The sequence below is a fragment of the Rhipicephalus microplus genome, chromosome 3 (genome assembly GCF_043290135.1).
Source record: "Rhipicephalus microplus isolate Deutch F79 chromosome 3, USDA_Rmic, whole genome shotgun sequence".
NCBI classification, from domain to species: domain Eukaryota; kingdom Metazoa; phylum Arthropoda; class Arachnida; order Ixodida; family Ixodidae; genus Rhipicephalus; species Rhipicephalus microplus.
In genome coordinates this window covers 169,395,463-169,413,117 of record NC_134702.1, presented here as the reverse complement: position 1 = coordinate 169,413,117, position 17,655 = coordinate 169,395,463, and the positions used below count along the sequence as shown (strand labels likewise).

The window sequence follows — 17,655 nt, the reverse complement described above, 5'->3', positions numbered from 1 at the left end:
ATCTGGAGCACTCATTAACGAGTTTCTTGGTGCTCATCAGCTTGTTCAATCAATAAAATATTCAATTAGTTGAAATAAACAAAATCGTCTCGTCATTGCTGCCTGATACAGTTCTTTCATCATTGAGGAAAGCCGCATGTTTCTATAGTCAAAGAAAATGGCAGCGCTGTTCGATGAAATGTATTTCATGATATGCGCACCGGTAACTCGTGGTGCCGTAGTATTACAACAGGCAATAAAAAAAGATACCGCTTAAGTCGAGAGCGCTTTCGAGGTGCCGGGGTCTAAACCCGGGACTACTCACATGTAAAGCGAGCGCTCTACCACTGAGCTACACCCCCGTTACATCTGGAGCACTCATTAACGAGTTTCTTGGTGCTCATCAGCTTGTTCTATCAATAAAATAATTCAATAGTTGAAATAAACAAAATCATCTCGTCATTGCTGCCTGATACACTTTTTTTCATCATTGAGAAAAGTCGCTTATCTTCATAGTCAAAGAAAATGGCAGCACTGTTCGAAGAAATGTATTTCATGATATGCGCACCGGTAAGTCGTGGTGCCGTAGTATTACAACAGGCAATAAAAAAAGATACCGCTTAAGTCGAGAGCGCTTTGGAGGCGCCGGGGATTGAACCCGGGACTTCTCACATGCAAGCGAGCGCTCTACCACTGAGCTACACCTCCGTTACATCTGGAGCACTCATTAACGAATTTCTTGGTGCTCATCAGCTTGTTCAATCAATAAAATATTCAATTAGTTGAAATAAACAAAATCGTCTCGTCATTGCTGCCTGATACAGTTTTTTTCATCATTGAGAAAAGTCGCTTATCTCTATAGTCAAAGGAAATGGCAGCACTGTTCGATGAAATGTATTTCATGATATGCGCACCGGTAACTCGTGGTGCCGTAGTATTACAACAGGCAATAAAAAAAGATACCGCTTAAGTCAAGAGCGCTTTGGAGGCGCCGGAGATTGAACCCGGGACTACTCACATGCAAAGCGAGCGCTCTACCACTGAGCTACACCCCCGTTACATCTGGAGCACTCATTAACGAGTTTCTTGGTGCTCATCAGCTTGTTCAATCAATAAAATATTCAATTAGTTGAAATAAACAAAATAGTCTCGTCATTGCTGCCTGATACACATTTTTCATCATTGAGAAAAGTCGCTTATCTCTATAGTCAAAGAAAATGGCAGCACTGTTCGATGAAATGTATTTCATGATATGCGCACCGGTAACTCGTGGTACCGTAGTATTACAACAAACAATAAAAAAAGATACCGCTAAAGTTGAGAGCGCTTTGGAGGTGCCGGGGACTGAACCCGGGACTTCTCACATGCAAAGCGAGCGCTCTACCACTGAGCTACTCCCCCGTTAAATGAGGAGCACTTATTAAGGAGTTTCTTGGTTCTCATCAGCTTGTTCAAACAATAAAATAATCAATTAGTTGAAATAAACAAAATCATCTCGTCATTTCTGCCTGATACTGTTTTTTCATCATTGAGGAAAGCCGCATATTTCTATAGTCAAAGAAAATGACAACGCTGTTCGATGAAATGTATTTCATGATATGCGCACCGGTAACTCGTGGTGCCGTAGTATTACAGCAGGCAATAAAAAATATACCGCTAAAGTCGAGAGCGCTTTGGAGGTGCCGGGGATTGAACCCGGGACTTCTCACATGCAAAGCGAGCGCTCTATCACTGAGCAACACCCCCGTTACATCTGGAACACTCATTAACGAGTTTCTTGGTGCTCATCAGCTTGTTCAAACAATAAAATAATCAATTAGTTGAAATAAACAAAGTCGTTTCGTCAATGCTGCCTGATACAGTTTTTTTTAACATTGAGGAAAGCCGCTTATCTCTATAGTCAAAGAAAATAGCAGCGCTGTTCGATGAAATGTATTTCATGATATGCGCACCGGTAACTCGTGGTACGGTAGTATTACAACAGGCAATAAAAAAAGATACCGCTTAAGTCGAGAGCGCTTTGGTGGCGCCGGGGATTGAACCCGGGACTTCTCACATGCAAAGCGAGCGCTATACCACTGAGCTACACCCCCTTTACATCTGGAACACTCAATAACGAGTTTCTTGGTGCTCATCAGCTTGTTCGAACAATAAAATAATAAATTAGTTGAAATAAACAAAATCGTCTCGTCATTGCTGCCTGATACAGTTTTTTTCATCATTGAGAAAAGTCGCTTATCTCTATAGTCAAAGAAAATGGCAGCACTGTTCGATGAAATGTATTTCATAATATGCGCACCGGTAACTCGTGGTGCCGTAGTATTACAACAGGCAATAAAAAAAGATACCGCTAAAGTTGAGAGCGCTTTGGAGGTGCCGGGGACTGAACCCGGGACTTCTCACATGCAAAGCGAGCGCTCTACCACTGAGCCACACCCCCGTTACATCTGGAGCACTCATTAACGAGTTTCTTGGTGCTCATCAGCTTGTTCAAACAATAAGATAATCAATTAGTTGAAATAAACAAAATCATCTCGTCATTTCTGCCTGTTACAGTTTTTTTATCATTGAGGAAAGCCGCATATTTCTATAGTCAAAGATAATGGCAGCGCCTTTCAATGAATTGTTTTTCATGATATGCGCACCGGTAACTCGTGGTGCCGTAGTATTACAGCAGGCAATAAAAAAGATACCGCCAAAGTCGAGAGCGCTTTGGAGGTGCCGGGGATTGAACCCGGGACTTCTCACATGCAAAGCGAGCGCTCTACTACTGAGCTACACCCCCGTTACATCTGGAGCACTCATTACCGAGTTTCTTGGTGCTCATTAGCTTGTTCTAACAACAAAATAATTCAATAGTTGAAATAAACAAAATCATCTTGTCATTTCTGCCTGATACAGTTTTTTCATCATTGAGGAAAGCCGCATATCTCTATAGTAAAAAAAAATGACAGCGCTGTTCGATGAAATGTATTTCATGATATGCGCACCGGTAACTCGTGGTGCCGTAGTATTACAACAGGCAATAAAAAAAGATACCGCTAAAGTCGAGAGCGCTTCGGAGGTGCCGGAGAATGAACCCGGGACTTCTCACATGCAAAGCGAGCGCTCTACCACTGAGCTACACCCCGTTACATTTGGAGCAATCATTAACGAGTTTCTTGGTGATCATCAGCTTGTTCTACAATAAAATGAATCATTAGTTGAAATAAACAAAGTCAACTCGTCATTGCTGCCTGATACAGTTTTCTCGTCAATGAGGAAAGCCGCACATTTCTATGGTTAAAGAAAATGGCAGCAATGTTCGATTAGATGTACTTAATGAAATGTGCACTGGTAACTCATGGTGTCGTAGTATTACAACACACCATAACAACACACCATCTGTTTTCGGAACGAAGGCAGTATGCGCCTGCGTGTAAGAGCGTGGCAGTTTTTTTTATACTTTTATGATAACTTCGTATAGCGCCACTCCTTCATCTTCTTTATAAACTTTATACAACTCCGCCCTGATTTCATATCGGCCAGGCGTCTTGCCTCTACTAAGGTCATCAATAGCTTTTTTTTTATTTCCTGTACGCTGATAGGAGCCCCTAATATTTCTCGTGCATCGGCTTCAAGCTTGGGCATGATATCAAGAAAGGCATCACTAAATATCATGGCCATCGGTACTCGTTTTCCGTGCAGATCGTGATAATGTTCCACAAATGCCTCCATTATCTGACCTTTTTCATTCGTCAGTCTGTCATTGCGTACTAATTCTCTGATTTCATTTCTTTGTGCGTATTGTTTTTCGTCACCCAAAGCTCGTTTCGTGGGTGTCTCACCTATCCAAAGTTTTTCACTTCTAGCTCTTATTATAGCGCTTTTATACTTCTCCTTATCTAAAATCTCCAGTTTGTTTTTAGTATCTGTTATTTCATTGGTAAAGGAGCCGGGTTTCACAGTTTCTTCCTGCAAGAGCACTTGTAATTGCCTTCGCAGGTTCTTTTCCGCCTGTTTCTTTTCGAATTAATTTTTTGTAGATCGTTCTATCGCCTTCATTTTAACCTCTTGTTTGAAAAGTTCCCAATTTGCCTCCCAGTCATCTTTTTGATTACCGAAGAGTTTTTTGAGGGTTTCGGTTACATCTTTACCATAAGATTCATCTTTCAAGACATGGCTGTTTAGTTTCCACAAGTGCCAGTTGAATTTCGGAGCCCTGTCTTAACTAATCATACAGTGGTCGCTGAAAGACACTGGTGTAACAACATATTCTTCACAGCACATAATAAGGTCCAGTGATAAGTACGCTCTGTCTAAACGTGCGCGGCTTAGATTTTGAAAGTGCGTAAACTGAACACTGCCATTAGACATACATAAACCAACATCTTCCAGGTCATTTTCTGCAATCATCTCATTTAAGAACACTGCGCTTTTATCAAATGACTGGGCTGGCTTGGCATGGTCCTCCTATCTACAAACGCAGTTAAAATCACCAAAAAGAACTACATAGTTGTCACATTTCAGCAAGTTAGTTATTTCTTCAAAAAAAAACTTTTCTTTCACTGTCTCGGTTCGGAGCATAAACGCATATGACACGCCATTCGAAATTCAAGAAAAAAAATTACACACTACGTAGCGTCTTTTATCGCTGCTTGCTACACTTCTTTCAAAAACGCCTATCGATCGTCGTATGAAGAGCGCACACCCTCCTGATAAGCCATCAGCATGGGATACACAGATGTTATACATGGAGCGAAAATGTAAAGCCATATGATCGGTATGTTTCTTTGTCGCTATTTTAGTTTCCTGCACAGCAATCACATCCAAGTGATGCTCGGAAAACAGCCTACTGAACTGGTACTGCCGCCTTCTTGAAGCTAATCCGCGTAAATTTAAGCTGGCAAAACGCATTGCTCGTTTAAGTTTCAGGCTCATTTTTTTGTTTAATACAAGTAGCTTAGCAGAAGTTCTTAGCAGAACTCCGCCTATTTAGACGTCTGGTGCACCTTCTTGGTAAAAGGTGACACATAATGTGTTGTCAAGAGGCCGGTTTTCCCGCCATCTTTTCCTCTTCTGTTATATTATATTGGACCGCCAGTTGTTGCCTCCGAAAGAGAGCTGCTTTCGGTGGCGGTTCTTGTTTGCTCAAATCACTTGATTCTGTTGAGGCTGCGTCTCGTGGTCGTTTTCCTCCAGTACCTGGTTCCTCGGCATCGTGCCACTCCATGGCACCGCCCTGGGCAGGTTCATGGACAGTTTGAGTAGATAATTCGCTCTCATCTGTTGCAGTGGTTGCGTCGTTTAAACATCAGTCTCCTTTGCGCTCGTCAATGATTCTGCAGCCGCTTGCATACACGCAGGTTCACTTGTTTTCCTGCTTCTTTCACATCCATCACGCCTCCTGTGCTGAATGTTTTTTTCCGCAGAAGTCACCTGTGATTTCGCCGACGCATCCGCAATAGGTTGCAATCCCCCACTATCATTTGACCTTGGCGGTTCTTTCTGCAATCACGTCATGGCTGCTGCACTAGGAGTTTTTCCTCCACAAGCCGTTTTTGATTTCACCGATTATTCTGTTCGGCCTCGTCCATAGTGAGCTCGGATTTATCCATGCTCCCGGTCTTCAGTGTAGCTGCTGCATACGTCTTCGTGCAGTTCCCAGGCGCGTGTCCAAAACGCTTACAAGTGTCACACCGCGGGACTCGACAGTCCCTCCTAATGTGGCCAATTTGCTGGCAGCGCAATCACCACGGCGCTCTTCCGGTTGCCACAATAAGTGCGAGCTCTCCTCCAACTCGTAACTGGTGAGGTATATCGTCCAGCGTAACGTTAGCGTTTTGCCGGAGCGTAACGGTTCTCGTCATGGTATTCTGCTAGGTGTAGCCGTCAAATCACCACTTGTCCATTCCTACGTCAAGCACCGTCCCGTGGGGGGTCAGTGCATTTCGTACGTCCTCTTCTAGTACTTGGTAGAGCAACCAATGCAGCTTCAGACGGACGTCGCGGTGGCTTGGGTCGATTATCATGCATTAGAGGCCTTTCACAGTCAATTGCGGATCAGTTAAAAGTTTCTTTACGCCTTCAGTGCTTCTGCACGTCACTGCCCACACGGGGTTCATTTGATGAGCGCAAGAACCTCGGTGGGCTGAACACGTCGAAAAAGTGGCTCGCGAAAGTCTTCCGCGTGATAAGGTCTTCCTTTTACATCCGCATGCAGAAAAATAGTGTTCTGAACCACATACCCATTCGGCAGAGGGGGCAAAATAACAGCATAATCCTGGGGCATTTCAATCCTGGAACCGCGGCTAAGGTGAGCCGCCGATGCCGGTCCTACGGAGCTGTTGTTGTTGTTGTTCTCCTATTGTTAGTGGCGCCTAACCACTGTGGCGGATTGGCCAAGAATCGAGTGGTTTCAAAATTGACTGTTCAAATTTGGAATGATGGAGGTTTAACAGAAAGATTACCGATAGCCTAGGATAGTGTGGTGCTTAATGTAATGCATACAAATACTTACATAAACGAATTTATTCTTAGAATAGAGCAATAATCTGATTTTATACGTATATAATTATGTGGACCTGTTAGGATAATGAAACTGGTTAATTAGTCAACCTATTAGTTTCATCAATATAGTCCCGGACGGCCGCGCATACTGTCGCATTAGAGAAACCAGAAATGGAAGCTCCAAAAGACAAAATGACAGGCAGAGATAAGTCCATACCAATACCACGTAAAGGTATTCCTAATGGGGTTTCTCGTAATGTGTTAAACCGCCTACAGGTCAAAAAGAAATGGTCTATTGTTTCCAGTTCATCACAGAATGCACACAGTGGCGAAGGTGCCTGAGCAGACCTGTGTTTATAGAAATTTAAATTTGGTACCCGGCAACGCAGCCTTGTGATGGCTACTTCTTGTTTTCGAGTGCGGCAAAAGTCTGTTCGCCAGGGATATAATAAATGGCGATAATCTGTAGAGTTTGTTAGTGCAGAACCTTTAAAGACTTGCATAAGCGTACGTCTGCGGAATCGAGCATCAGTCACATAAGCGGATGATGGACAGAGTGGTACAATTGGTTGGCTGATTGACGACTTAGCTAAGGAATCGGCTATTTCATTTAGAAACAAACCTTTGTGTGCAGGCACCCAAACTAATCGTACTTTTCTCAAATGCTTAGGTACTAGTGCACGGAAGGCCTTTGTTACGTGATTATCAGCACCAACAGAAAGTGCCGCACAGAGAGATAGGGAATCTGTTATTATGAAAGCTGATGTAATTGCTGTATCTAACTTGCGTAAGGCGAGCACTACTGCCAGAAACTCAGCCACAAAAACTGGTACGAAATCTGGTAGTCGAAGCGAACAAATCCAATTTAAAATCGGGCTTAAAATACCAACCCCTGACTTTTCGTCGTATTGCGATGCGTCTGTAGCAATAATAACGTTCGTTGTAATACGCCTCAGGTGATCTTGTAGTAAACCATCCAAAATGTTAGGGGAAGTAATTTGGCATTGTTAGAAAAAATGTCGTCGAATTGAATTTCTACCGGGGCTAAATTATCACGACTCGGCATGATGTCGCTTTTAGGTACGTTTAGAGGCTCAAGTAAAATTTGCACAAATATAATTTGTGGCGTGTGAAATCGCGGCCATCTAGTAGCAAAAAATGATTCCGGGGTTGAAATAAAGGTTGTTTCTGAATGTCGTAACGGTGATTCATAAATTCTTAAGAATGTCTGAACAGTCAGATGGCGGACGCAACTTGTAAGCTGGAACTCCAGAGAAAAGTACACAACCAAATTCCAAAATGGGACGAACGTACATGCGATATATCATTACCAATGTGTCTCTTCTCACACCTATGCGGTAATTGCTTAGCCTACGTAATATGCCAATGGCCTGCACACTTTTTCCGGGAATATATTCGATATGAGGTCGCCAGTTACGCGATGTGTGATAAATTACTCTAAGGTATTTAACAGATTCCACCTGTGGTATATCCTCATGATGGTAAGACGGAGAAACGTTCACAGGGTATTGCAGCGGAAAAAGAAGGAGGGCTCATTTACTCAGATTAAGTAAAAAGCTGTTGTCATCGAGCCAGCTCTCCAATATATAAAGGTAAGTATGCAGCCGTTCATATAATGTCTGAATGTTATCTGCCATTGCAAAAATTGCGATATCATCTGCATAAACATAAGTTGTTATATCCTGTTTACGTGGAATGGTGCTCATTAGTAAATTAAATAGCACTGGAGAAAGCACCGAGCCTTGCGGTACTCCTCTCGTTTGGGTATGAGTAGATGATGAAAACCCATCTCTAAAACAATAAAATTTCCTGTCTGCAAGGAAATTGTGAACCCACGCTACTATGTATGATAGAAAATCAAGGTATTCTAATCGATCTATCAAAATACAGTGCTCCATGGTATCATATGCTTTAGCGATGTCTAAAGTAACGAAAGCTGCATATTTTTTATGTAACCGAGCTAATTGAAGCCGACTCTCTAAATCAACGTGGGCATCCCAAATTGAACAACCAGCCCTGAACCCAATTTGACAGGGACTTAGAATTGACCTCATGGTGATAAGTTCATTAATTCGTATATTGATGATTCTCTCAACCAATTTCACTAAGTTTGATGTGAGGGCGATCGGCCTTATGTTATCCAACGTGTATGCATCATTTTCATTTTTCAGCAACAATACAATTTTGGAAAGTTTCCATTCTTGAGGTATCCATGCGTTCCCTAACGAATAATTCACTAGTGCTAGCAAAAGATAAGGCGATTCCTGGAGTAAACATTTCAACATAGAGTTGTAATCCCATCTGGTCCAGGAGCCGTCCTCGGTAAGCATAATACTGTCTGACTCAATTCAGCTAAAGAAACTTCTGGAAACTCATGCAAGTTTACCAGAACGGACTGAATAGCCAAAAAATTAGCAGTTAAGCGGCGTTCTAAACCTTGCGCTATGCCTTCTAGAGAGGTGTTCATTTCTTCCGGCGTCAAGACACATGAATGCAACGGTAAAGGTGCTGGCAGTACTTTTCTTGTCCGAAGATAACCGAACAAAGCCCGCTTATTTTTAGATTTAGAAAGATAATCATAATGTCTACTGTCGTATTCTTCTTTCCCGCGGTTCACTGTACGCTTAAATACGCCAGCAAGGAATTGATAGTCCTTCCAGTTTTTTGTTGGGCTCTGATTAAGAAGAAGTTTTTTCCAAGTGGCTTTTCGTCTTCTATAATCGCGCGTACACTCATCATTACACCAACGAGAGGAGGATCGTTTATTGGATGGAATAGAAAATTCGGAATTTTTTCTAGATCTCTCCAGCATTGAACCAATTGTAGTCGCAATCTCCTTAGTACTGGCATTTCCAAGCTTGGAAATAGCAGAACGAAGGCAGGTTTGAAATTTGCTATGGTTGATGTATGTTCGTTTTGACTGATCTAAAGTTATTGTTGGACAAGTAATGTCAAAAAGTAATGGAAGATGGTCGCTGTTAGTTGCCGAATCCAGAACAGCCCATGACAAAACCTTGATTGCATTGGAGCAAAACGTTAAATCCAATACTAAGCTAGTTTGACCTCGGACAAATGTTACATGACCTTTATTCAGAGAGGAGAGGTTGTGATCAAGAGTCCATTCCCATAGTCGCCTATCACAAGAATCTGTCCTTATACCCCAAGACAAATTATGTGAATTAAAGTCTCCTGTGAGTACAATTTCCTTTCTATATGCTACTAAAACGCTGTCAAGATAACGCGTACTTTGCACACTGGAGGGGAAGTAACAATTTATAATTGAAAAAGGGTGGTATCCGGGGAGACACAAGTCTAATGCTAATATTTCACAATCTACGTCTAACATTCTGAAAAAAAAAATTTCCAAGCTTGGAAATTTTCAAGCTTCAAGGAAAAAATTTTCAATCTTGGAAATGAAATCAGTCTCCTGGTTTCATTTTATTGTGCGTATTGTTTTTCGTCAACCAAAGCTCGTTTCGTGGGTGTCTCACCTATCCAAAGTTTTTCACTTCTAGCTCTTATTATAGCGCTTTTATACTTCTCCTTATCTAAAATCTCCAGTTTGTTTTTAGTATCTGTTATTTCATTGGTAAAGGAGCCGGGTTTCACAGTTTCTTCCTGCAAGAGCACTTGTATTTGCCTTCGCAGGTTCTTTTCCGCCTGTTTCTTTTCGAATTAATTTTTTGTAGATCGTTCTGTCGCCTTCATTTTAACCTCTTGTTTGAAAAGTTCCCACTTTGCTTCCCAGTCATCTTTTTAATTACCGAAGAGTTTTGTGAGGGTTTCGGTTACATCTTTACCATAAGATTCATCTTTCAAGACATGGCTGTTTAGTTTCCACAAGTGCCAGTTGAATTTCGGAGCCCTGTCTTTAGTGCCAAGTGTGAAACTAATCATACAATGGTCGCTGAAAGACACTGGTGTAACAACATATTCATCACAGCACATAATAAGGTCCAGTGATAAGTACGCTCTGTCTAAACGTGCGCGGCTTAGACCTTAGTGCGTAAACTGAACACTGCCATTAGACATACATAAACCAACATCTTCCAGGCCATTTTCTGCAATCATCTCTTTTAAGAACACTGCGCTTTTATCAAATGACTGGGCTAGCTTGGCATGGTCCTCCTTTCTACAAACGCAGTTAAAATCACCAAAAAGAACTACATAGTTGTCACATTTCAGCAAGTTAGTTATTTCTTCAAAAAAAAACTTTTCTTTCACTGTCTCGGTTCGGAGCATAAAGGCATATGACACGCCATTCGAAATTCAAGAAAAAACATTACACACTACGTAGCGTCTTTTATCGCTGCTTGCTACACTTCTTTCAACAACGCCTATCGATCGTCGTATGAAGAGCGCACACCCTCCTGATAAGCCATCAGCATGGGATACACAGATGTTATACATTGAGTGAAAAGGTAACGTCATATGATCGCTATCTTTCTTTGTCGCTATTTTAGTTTCCTGCACAGCAATCACATCCAAGTGATGCTCCGAAAACAGCCTACTCAACTGGTACTGCCGCCTTCTTGAAGCTAATCCGCGTACATTTAAGCTGGCAAAACGCATTGCTCTTTTAAGTTTCAGGCTCATTTTTTGTTTAATACAAGTAGCTGCTCGCCATACCGTCTTAGCAGAACTCCGCCTATTTAGACGTCTGGTGCACCTTCTTGGTAAAAGGTGACACATAATGTGTTGTCAAGAGGCCGGTTTTCCCGCCATCTTTTCCTCTTCTGTTATATTATGTTGGACCGCCAGTCGTTGCCTCCGAAGGAGAGCTGCTTTCGGTGGCGGTTCTTGTTTGCTCAAATCACTTGATTCTGTTGAGGCTGCGTCTCGTGGTCGTTTTCCTCCAGTACCTGGTTCCTCGGCATCGTGCCACTCCATGGCACCGCCCTGGGCAGGTTCATGGACAGTTTGAGTAGATAATTCGCTCTCATCTGTTGCAGTGGTTGCGTCGTTTAAACATCAGTCTCCTTTGCGCTCGTCAATGATTCTGCAGCCGCTTGCATACACGCAGGTTCACTTGTTTTCCTGCTTCTTTCACATCCATCACGCCTCCTGTGCTGAATGTTTTTTTCCGCAGAAGTCACCTGTGATTTCGCCGACGCATCCGCAATAGGTTGCAATCCCCCACTATCATTTGACCTTGGCGGTTCTTTCTGCAATCACGTCATGGCTGCTGCACTAGGAGTTTTTCCTCCACAAGCCGTTTTTGATTTCACCGATTATTCTGTTCGGCCTCGTCCATAGTGAGCTCGGATTTATCCATGCTCCCGGTCTTCAGTGTAGCTGCTGCATACGTCTTCGTGCAGTTCCCAGGCGCGTGTCCAAAACGCTTACAAGTGTCACACCGCGGGACTCGACAGTCCCACCTAATGTGGCCAATCCGCTGGCAGCGCAAACACCGTGGCGTTCTTCCGGTTGCCACAATAAGTGCGAGCTCTCCTCCAACTCATAACTGGTGAGATATATCGTCCAGCGTAACGTTAGCGATTAGCCGGAGCGTCACAGTTCTCGTCATGAAATTCTGCTAGGTGTAGCCGTCAATTCGCCACTTGTCCGTTCCTACGTCAAGCATCGTCCCGTGGAGGGTCAGTGCATTTCGTACGTCCTCTTCTAGTACGTGGTAGAGCAATCAATGCAGCTTCAGACGGACGTCGCGGTGGCTTGGGTCGATTATCATGCATTTGAGGCCTTTCACAGTCAATTGCGGATCAGTTAAAAGTTTCTTTACACCTTTAGTGCTTCTGCACGTCACTGCCCACACGGGGTTCATTTGATGAGCGCAAGAACCTCGGTGGGCTGAACACGTCAAAAAAGTGGCTCGCGATAGTCTTCCGCGTGATAAGGTCTTCCTTTTACATCCGCATGCAGAAAAACAGTGTTCTGAACCACATACCCATTCCGCAGAGGGGGCAAAATAACAGCATAATCCTGGGGCATTTCAATCCTGGAACTGCGGCTGAGCTGAGCCGCCGATGCCGGTCCTACGGAGCTCAAGATACACACGTCCGCACGCTTTCGCAACCGGAAGTGGAATCCTGAGCTACACCCCCATTACATCAGGACAACTCATTAACGAATTTCTTGGTGCTCAATAGATTGTTCCTACTTTAAAATAATTCATTAGTTGAAATAAAAAAATCATCTCGTCATTGCTGCCTGATACAGTTTTTTCATCATTGAGGAAAGCTGCATATTTCTATAGTCAAAGAAAATGGCAGCGCCGTTCGATGAGATGTATTCCATGATATGCGCACCGGTAACTCTTGGTGCCGTAGTATTACAACAGGCAATAAAAAAAGATACCTCTAAAGTCGAGAGCGCTTTGGAGGTGCCGGTGTTTGAACCCAGGACTTGTCACATGCAAAGCGAGCGCTCTACCACTGAGCTACACCCCCGTTACATCTGGGGCACTCATTAGCGAGTTTCTTGGTGCTCATCAGCCTGTTCTAACAATAAAATATATCATTAGTTGAAATAAACAAAATCACCTCGTCATTGCTGCCTGATACAGTTTTTTCATCATTGAGAAAAGCCGCATATCTCTATAGTTAAAGAAAATGGCAGCGATGTTCGATGAGATGTATTTTATGACATTCGCAGTGGTAAGTAATGGTGCAGTAGTAATAAAACACACAATAAAAAGATACCGCTAAAGTTAGAGAACTTTAGAGGTGCTGTGGTTGATCCCGGGTCTTCCAACATGCAAAGCAAGCGCTCTACCACTTAGCTACACCCCTGTTTTTTTGGCATAGTATTTATTAACGTATTTGCGCATTGAAGACAAACCCTGCAAACAGCAAATCAAACTGCAAATCAAATCGCGAAAATAGGCGCTCAAGCGTTACTGATAAACACTCAATGGCCAACACAGTGTGGGTTCCTGACATGGAGAGTTCTTCACATCATGTCATGCAAACAAAAAAGGGGTGAAGTCAAACAGTTCTCTAAGATGGGGTACCAGTCCGGTCTAAATCCTAGCTCGTCGTAAATGTTTTTGAGGTAGATAGCCATAAGAATGAAGTGTGGGCTTGAAGAGGTGGTGGGCTCTGCATTGCGGCTTTGCATTCTTGTCTTCCACAAGCTGTGAATACCCATGACAAAAAACATGTCATATGCTACTTCATCAAGTGCTGCTGGTAAAAAATAACGTATTGTGAGAGAATTAATGACGAAACGTTTTTTCAATGCTCACTAAAGAACATCCCGAAACAGTATAGTATCTTAGCAGCTAACAAAGCAATGTTCATTTGTTTCCGGCACATCATACACGGCAGTTAACAGACGCAATGAAAATGCGCTTTCTTTTTAACCATGTGTTTACTACCTATATTTCAGTGTGGAGTTTGAGAAGAATGTTTTTGAACTCGGTGGATTGTACATATTGCGCACTCGCTTCAACACATCGTGGCCTGGAAGATTGGAGTACAGTGAGCGGTAAAACGGAAATGGCAACACTGCACTCAGTAGATACTTATGCACCACCTTGCACAATACTGTGTACAGGTATTCTACAGGAAAGGGAGCTTTAAGAAACTGAACTGCGATATAAACTTCCTGCATGAATCCCCCAAGCATGGGCGTTCGGAGAAGTTTGATAAAAGAAATAAATCTGGTTTGTAATGAACAAGTGTAACCTGCAGAGAGGAACAGAGAACAAGATGAGAAATCTCTCGAAAGAGAAGAATCGTGACAGTATTTGCGTTTTTTTTAAAGCTTTGTAAATCCGCCTGAGATGCCATCAGGGCCCGGTGTTTTCACTAGGCGTTGCTCATCAAGTAAAGCTTGGCGCATCTGTTGCTCAAATTTTAAGGTGCGCTGGTTCCGAGATCTAATACGTGCCCTTTGGTAGCGAGCAGCATCGTATCTCTGTAGTTGGCCCTTATTAATCTCATTGTTTTTACTGCACATTTCCGGCATATTGAATTCCATCTCATAAAGGTTGCAAACACTTTTAAGAAATATATTTTCATCCTTCTTTCTATAGAAAGACTTAGCAGCCCCGATATCTAAAGCTATAGCACAAACCTCTTGTTTAGAAAGCTGGCACTCAGCGAAGATGTGCAACCCAATCGAAAAAGATTGCCTCAATGCCATCTGGACACGATTCATGAATTCCTGATCACAGAGGAGCTTCGCATTCATTTTAAAAAGGGCCCACTGGGGACAGAATTGTTTTTGACGATTTTCATCAATTTGCGCTATGACAATACAATGGTTTGAAAACGATACAGCTTCGATGCTGCAGAACATTTTACGAGATAGGAGTGATGAGGACACATAAATCCGGTCAAGGCGAGCATGAGAACTGCCCTGTACTCTTGCATAGGCCGTTGCCCGATTCGAAACACCGATGTCAATTAGTCCTGCATTATCTACAATTCCGGATAAAAGTTCGCCACTCCTCTCTTTCCAAGATGATTATTACGATCAATAGCTTCACATTCGCTGTTGAAATCTGCCATAAGTACCGTGCATCAGTCGACGTCAAATACATTACGTACTTTTCAAACCATTCAAGTCGTTTCGAGACCTTATTAAACGCATATAGATTGATTATTCGCCGTGGCACTCCTCGAAACAAAAAATCACAGCATTTGTACCTGCTTACTTCATCAACACTAGTGCAGAATGCTAAATATGGTAGGCTCTTCCTCAGAAACAACCAACAACCCGCGGATAAACCTTTTGCATGTGAGGCGCACTCATTAAACTGAGACAGAAAAGGCCGCAGGGCCTTCTCCATCTCTTCCTCACTCTCGATCTTGGTCTCTTGGATGGCGACAAAGTCGAGACGCTTCCGATTGAGAAGTCTACGGAGCTGTGCCTGTTTCTGCGCAGATCTGAAACCGCGTACGTTCAAGGTAGCACAGATGAGTCACTCAGACTGCGCCATGGTGACTATCTTCCAATGCGCTTATCGTACCACGTGATCCGTCCCAAGCGCTGGCGCTGAGGCTTCCAGTTAACCCCCACCCGGCCTCCCAAATCGGGATCAGCGACACATCCCCTCAGACATGGACTTTCGGCAACGGCGTGACTCCCTAGTCACTGACGCTGGGTCACTCCCTTTGCTTGAATCCGAGCTGGACGATGCGCGACGTTTCGGCATTGCTGCATCCATACAGATCTGCATATCATCTTCTGACACGGCACCATGACGTAAAAGCTGCTGCGGAGCTGCAGCGCAAGCAGTTGAAGAATTTTATGCGGGATCCGGCCCAGAGTCTCTTTATTGTATTGGTGGTTCTCCGGCATCTTTATGGGTCAGCGCAACAGCACTCTTCATAGGAACTGTGCTAGGGGTTGTGCGGAGCCATTTGTGTATTGTTGCGACCGGGGTTGAAGGCACCGGAGGTCAGGGATAAAGTTTTCGAGGTAGGAGGAAGAGAGACTTCATGAGGGTTTATTAACAGCTGTCGTACATGACGAGCTTTTTCTTACATGGTGAGCTCTCGAATCTGGCGTTTGTCCACATGGCACTCCTTCGAATAAGGCGGGTGGCTCATTATAAAGGGTATGTTTGAAGATCCAAAGAGTGCCGCTCCCTCATCAGCTCGGGTGCCAGTCACAACAGTATGCTGCCTGTAGGATTCACTTGGCTCTTTGCACGCAGAAGTTTCAACTGTGTCAACAGCGAGTGACTTGCTTTCCTCTTCTGGATTCTTGTCGTAGAGCCCGCAGCATCTGAAATGGACGGTGTGTCTCCCGTTGCGTCCAGAACCTCGGCGGCATCCAGAATCTGCTCTTGTAGGCTATCATCTGGCTGTTGTGTGCGCTGTCGTAGCTTGTTGGCACATGTCCTAACACAATCCTCGGCCGAATGACCGAAGCGTCGACAGTTGTCACAGCGAGTAGTCCTGCAGTTTCGACGGATGTGTCCAACCTTACTGCACCGAAGCCAAAGTGGCGGGCGGTCAGGTATTAGGACGAGGCTTTGCTTTCCGTAGACAACAAGTATATGAGGAATATTAGCAACACGAGCTCCATCGGCAAGAGACAAAACAACATCCCTATTTAGCGTCCGCATTTGTTCCATGTCCGCAATTTTCCAGCTTTCTTATGATATTGACTTGACCTTCCCAAAAGCTTGCAGTGCCTCGCGAACATAGGCATCCTTCAAGCGTTCAGGGAGCCACGTATGTCTAACCTTCACTTCCGTGGGTCAATAACAAGGCATCGACGACTTTTGACGGAAACTTCGCCTCTTGTGACCAACTTCGTTTTCGTCAGCGTTGACTTGCATGTGACAATCCAAACACGAGACATCTGAAATTGAGCAATATAGCTCATTTCCTTCAAGTCAATGATGTCCCGAAAAGCATCTCTGAAATCTTGAACCCGGTAAGGGCGACCTGCTAAGTCCGTATGTAGAAAAACAGAGTCCACAACGAGCTTACCGTTGGGAAGGCGAGGAAGTACAACAAGGTAGTCGTTGCCGCTGGCTGAAGCCTGAGCAGCACCTCCGCTCATGGCCGATAAATCCTTCGAAGCGGAGAACATGAACATAGCGACGGTTCAGAACGTCGGCTTCGTTTTTCTCCCCCTGAACTACCCCCCCGTTACGTCTGGAGCACTCAATAACGAGTTTATTAGTGCCCATCAGCTTGTTCTAAGAATACAATAACTCTTTAATTGAAATTAACCAAAATACTCATCGTCGCTGCCCGATACATTTTTTTTCGTAATTGAGGGAAGCCGCATATTTCTATGGTCAAATAAATAGGCAGCGATGTTCGATTAGATGTACTTTACGATATGCGCGCTGGTAAGTCATGGTACAGTAGTAATAAAACTCACAATGAAAAATATACCGCTAAAGTGAGAGAACTTCGGAGGTGCTGGGATTTGAACCTGGGTCTTGACACATGCAAAGCGAGTGCTCTACGACTCAGCTATACCCCTGTTTTTTGGCATGGTATTTATTAAAGTATTTGCGCATTGAAGACAAATCCTGCAAACAGCAGTACAATCAAATCGCGAAAATAAGCGCTCAAGCGTTACTCATAAACACTCAATGGCCAACACAGTGCAGGTTCCTCACACGGAAAGTTCTTCACATTGTGTTATGCAAACAAAAAAGGGGTGAAGTCAAACAGTTCTCTAAGATGGAGTACCAGTCCGGTCTAATGTCTAGCTCGTCGTAAATGTTTTTAG

General features: G+C 43.6%; 6 non-coding genes across 6 annotated transcripts; all 6 read right to left on the bottom strand.

Moving 5' to 3' along the window:
* Positions 1-962: 962 nt before the first annotated feature.
* Positions 963-1,034, bottom strand: TRNAA-UGC (transfer RNA alanine (anticodon UGC)). The gene has a single exon. It is a non-coding gene; the product is annotated as a tRNA-Ala (tRNA).
* Positions 1,035-1,308: 274 nt separating this feature from the next.
* On the bottom strand, positions 1,309-1,380 carry TRNAA-UGC (transfer RNA alanine (anticodon UGC)). The gene has a single exon. It is a non-coding gene; the product is annotated as a tRNA-Ala (tRNA).
* Positions 1,381-1,653: 273 nt separating this feature from the next.
* Positions 1,654-1,725, bottom strand: TRNAA-UGC (transfer RNA alanine (anticodon UGC)). Its single transcript has one exon. It is a non-coding gene; the product is annotated as a tRNA-Ala (tRNA).
* A 275-nt stretch (positions 1,726-2,000) lies between these two features.
* On the bottom strand, positions 2,001-2,072 carry TRNAA-UGC (transfer RNA alanine (anticodon UGC)). The gene has a single exon. It is a non-coding gene; the product is annotated as a tRNA-Ala (tRNA).
* A 275-nt stretch (positions 2,073-2,347) lies between these two features.
* Positions 2,348-2,419, bottom strand: TRNAA-UGC (transfer RNA alanine (anticodon UGC)). The gene has a single exon. It is a non-coding gene; the product is annotated as a tRNA-Ala (tRNA).
* A 273-nt stretch (positions 2,420-2,692) lies between these two features.
* On the bottom strand, positions 2,693-2,764 carry TRNAA-UGC (transfer RNA alanine (anticodon UGC)). Its single transcript has one exon. It is a non-coding gene; the product is annotated as a tRNA-Ala (tRNA).
* Between the last annotated feature and the right edge of the window lie 14,891 nt (positions 2,765-17,655).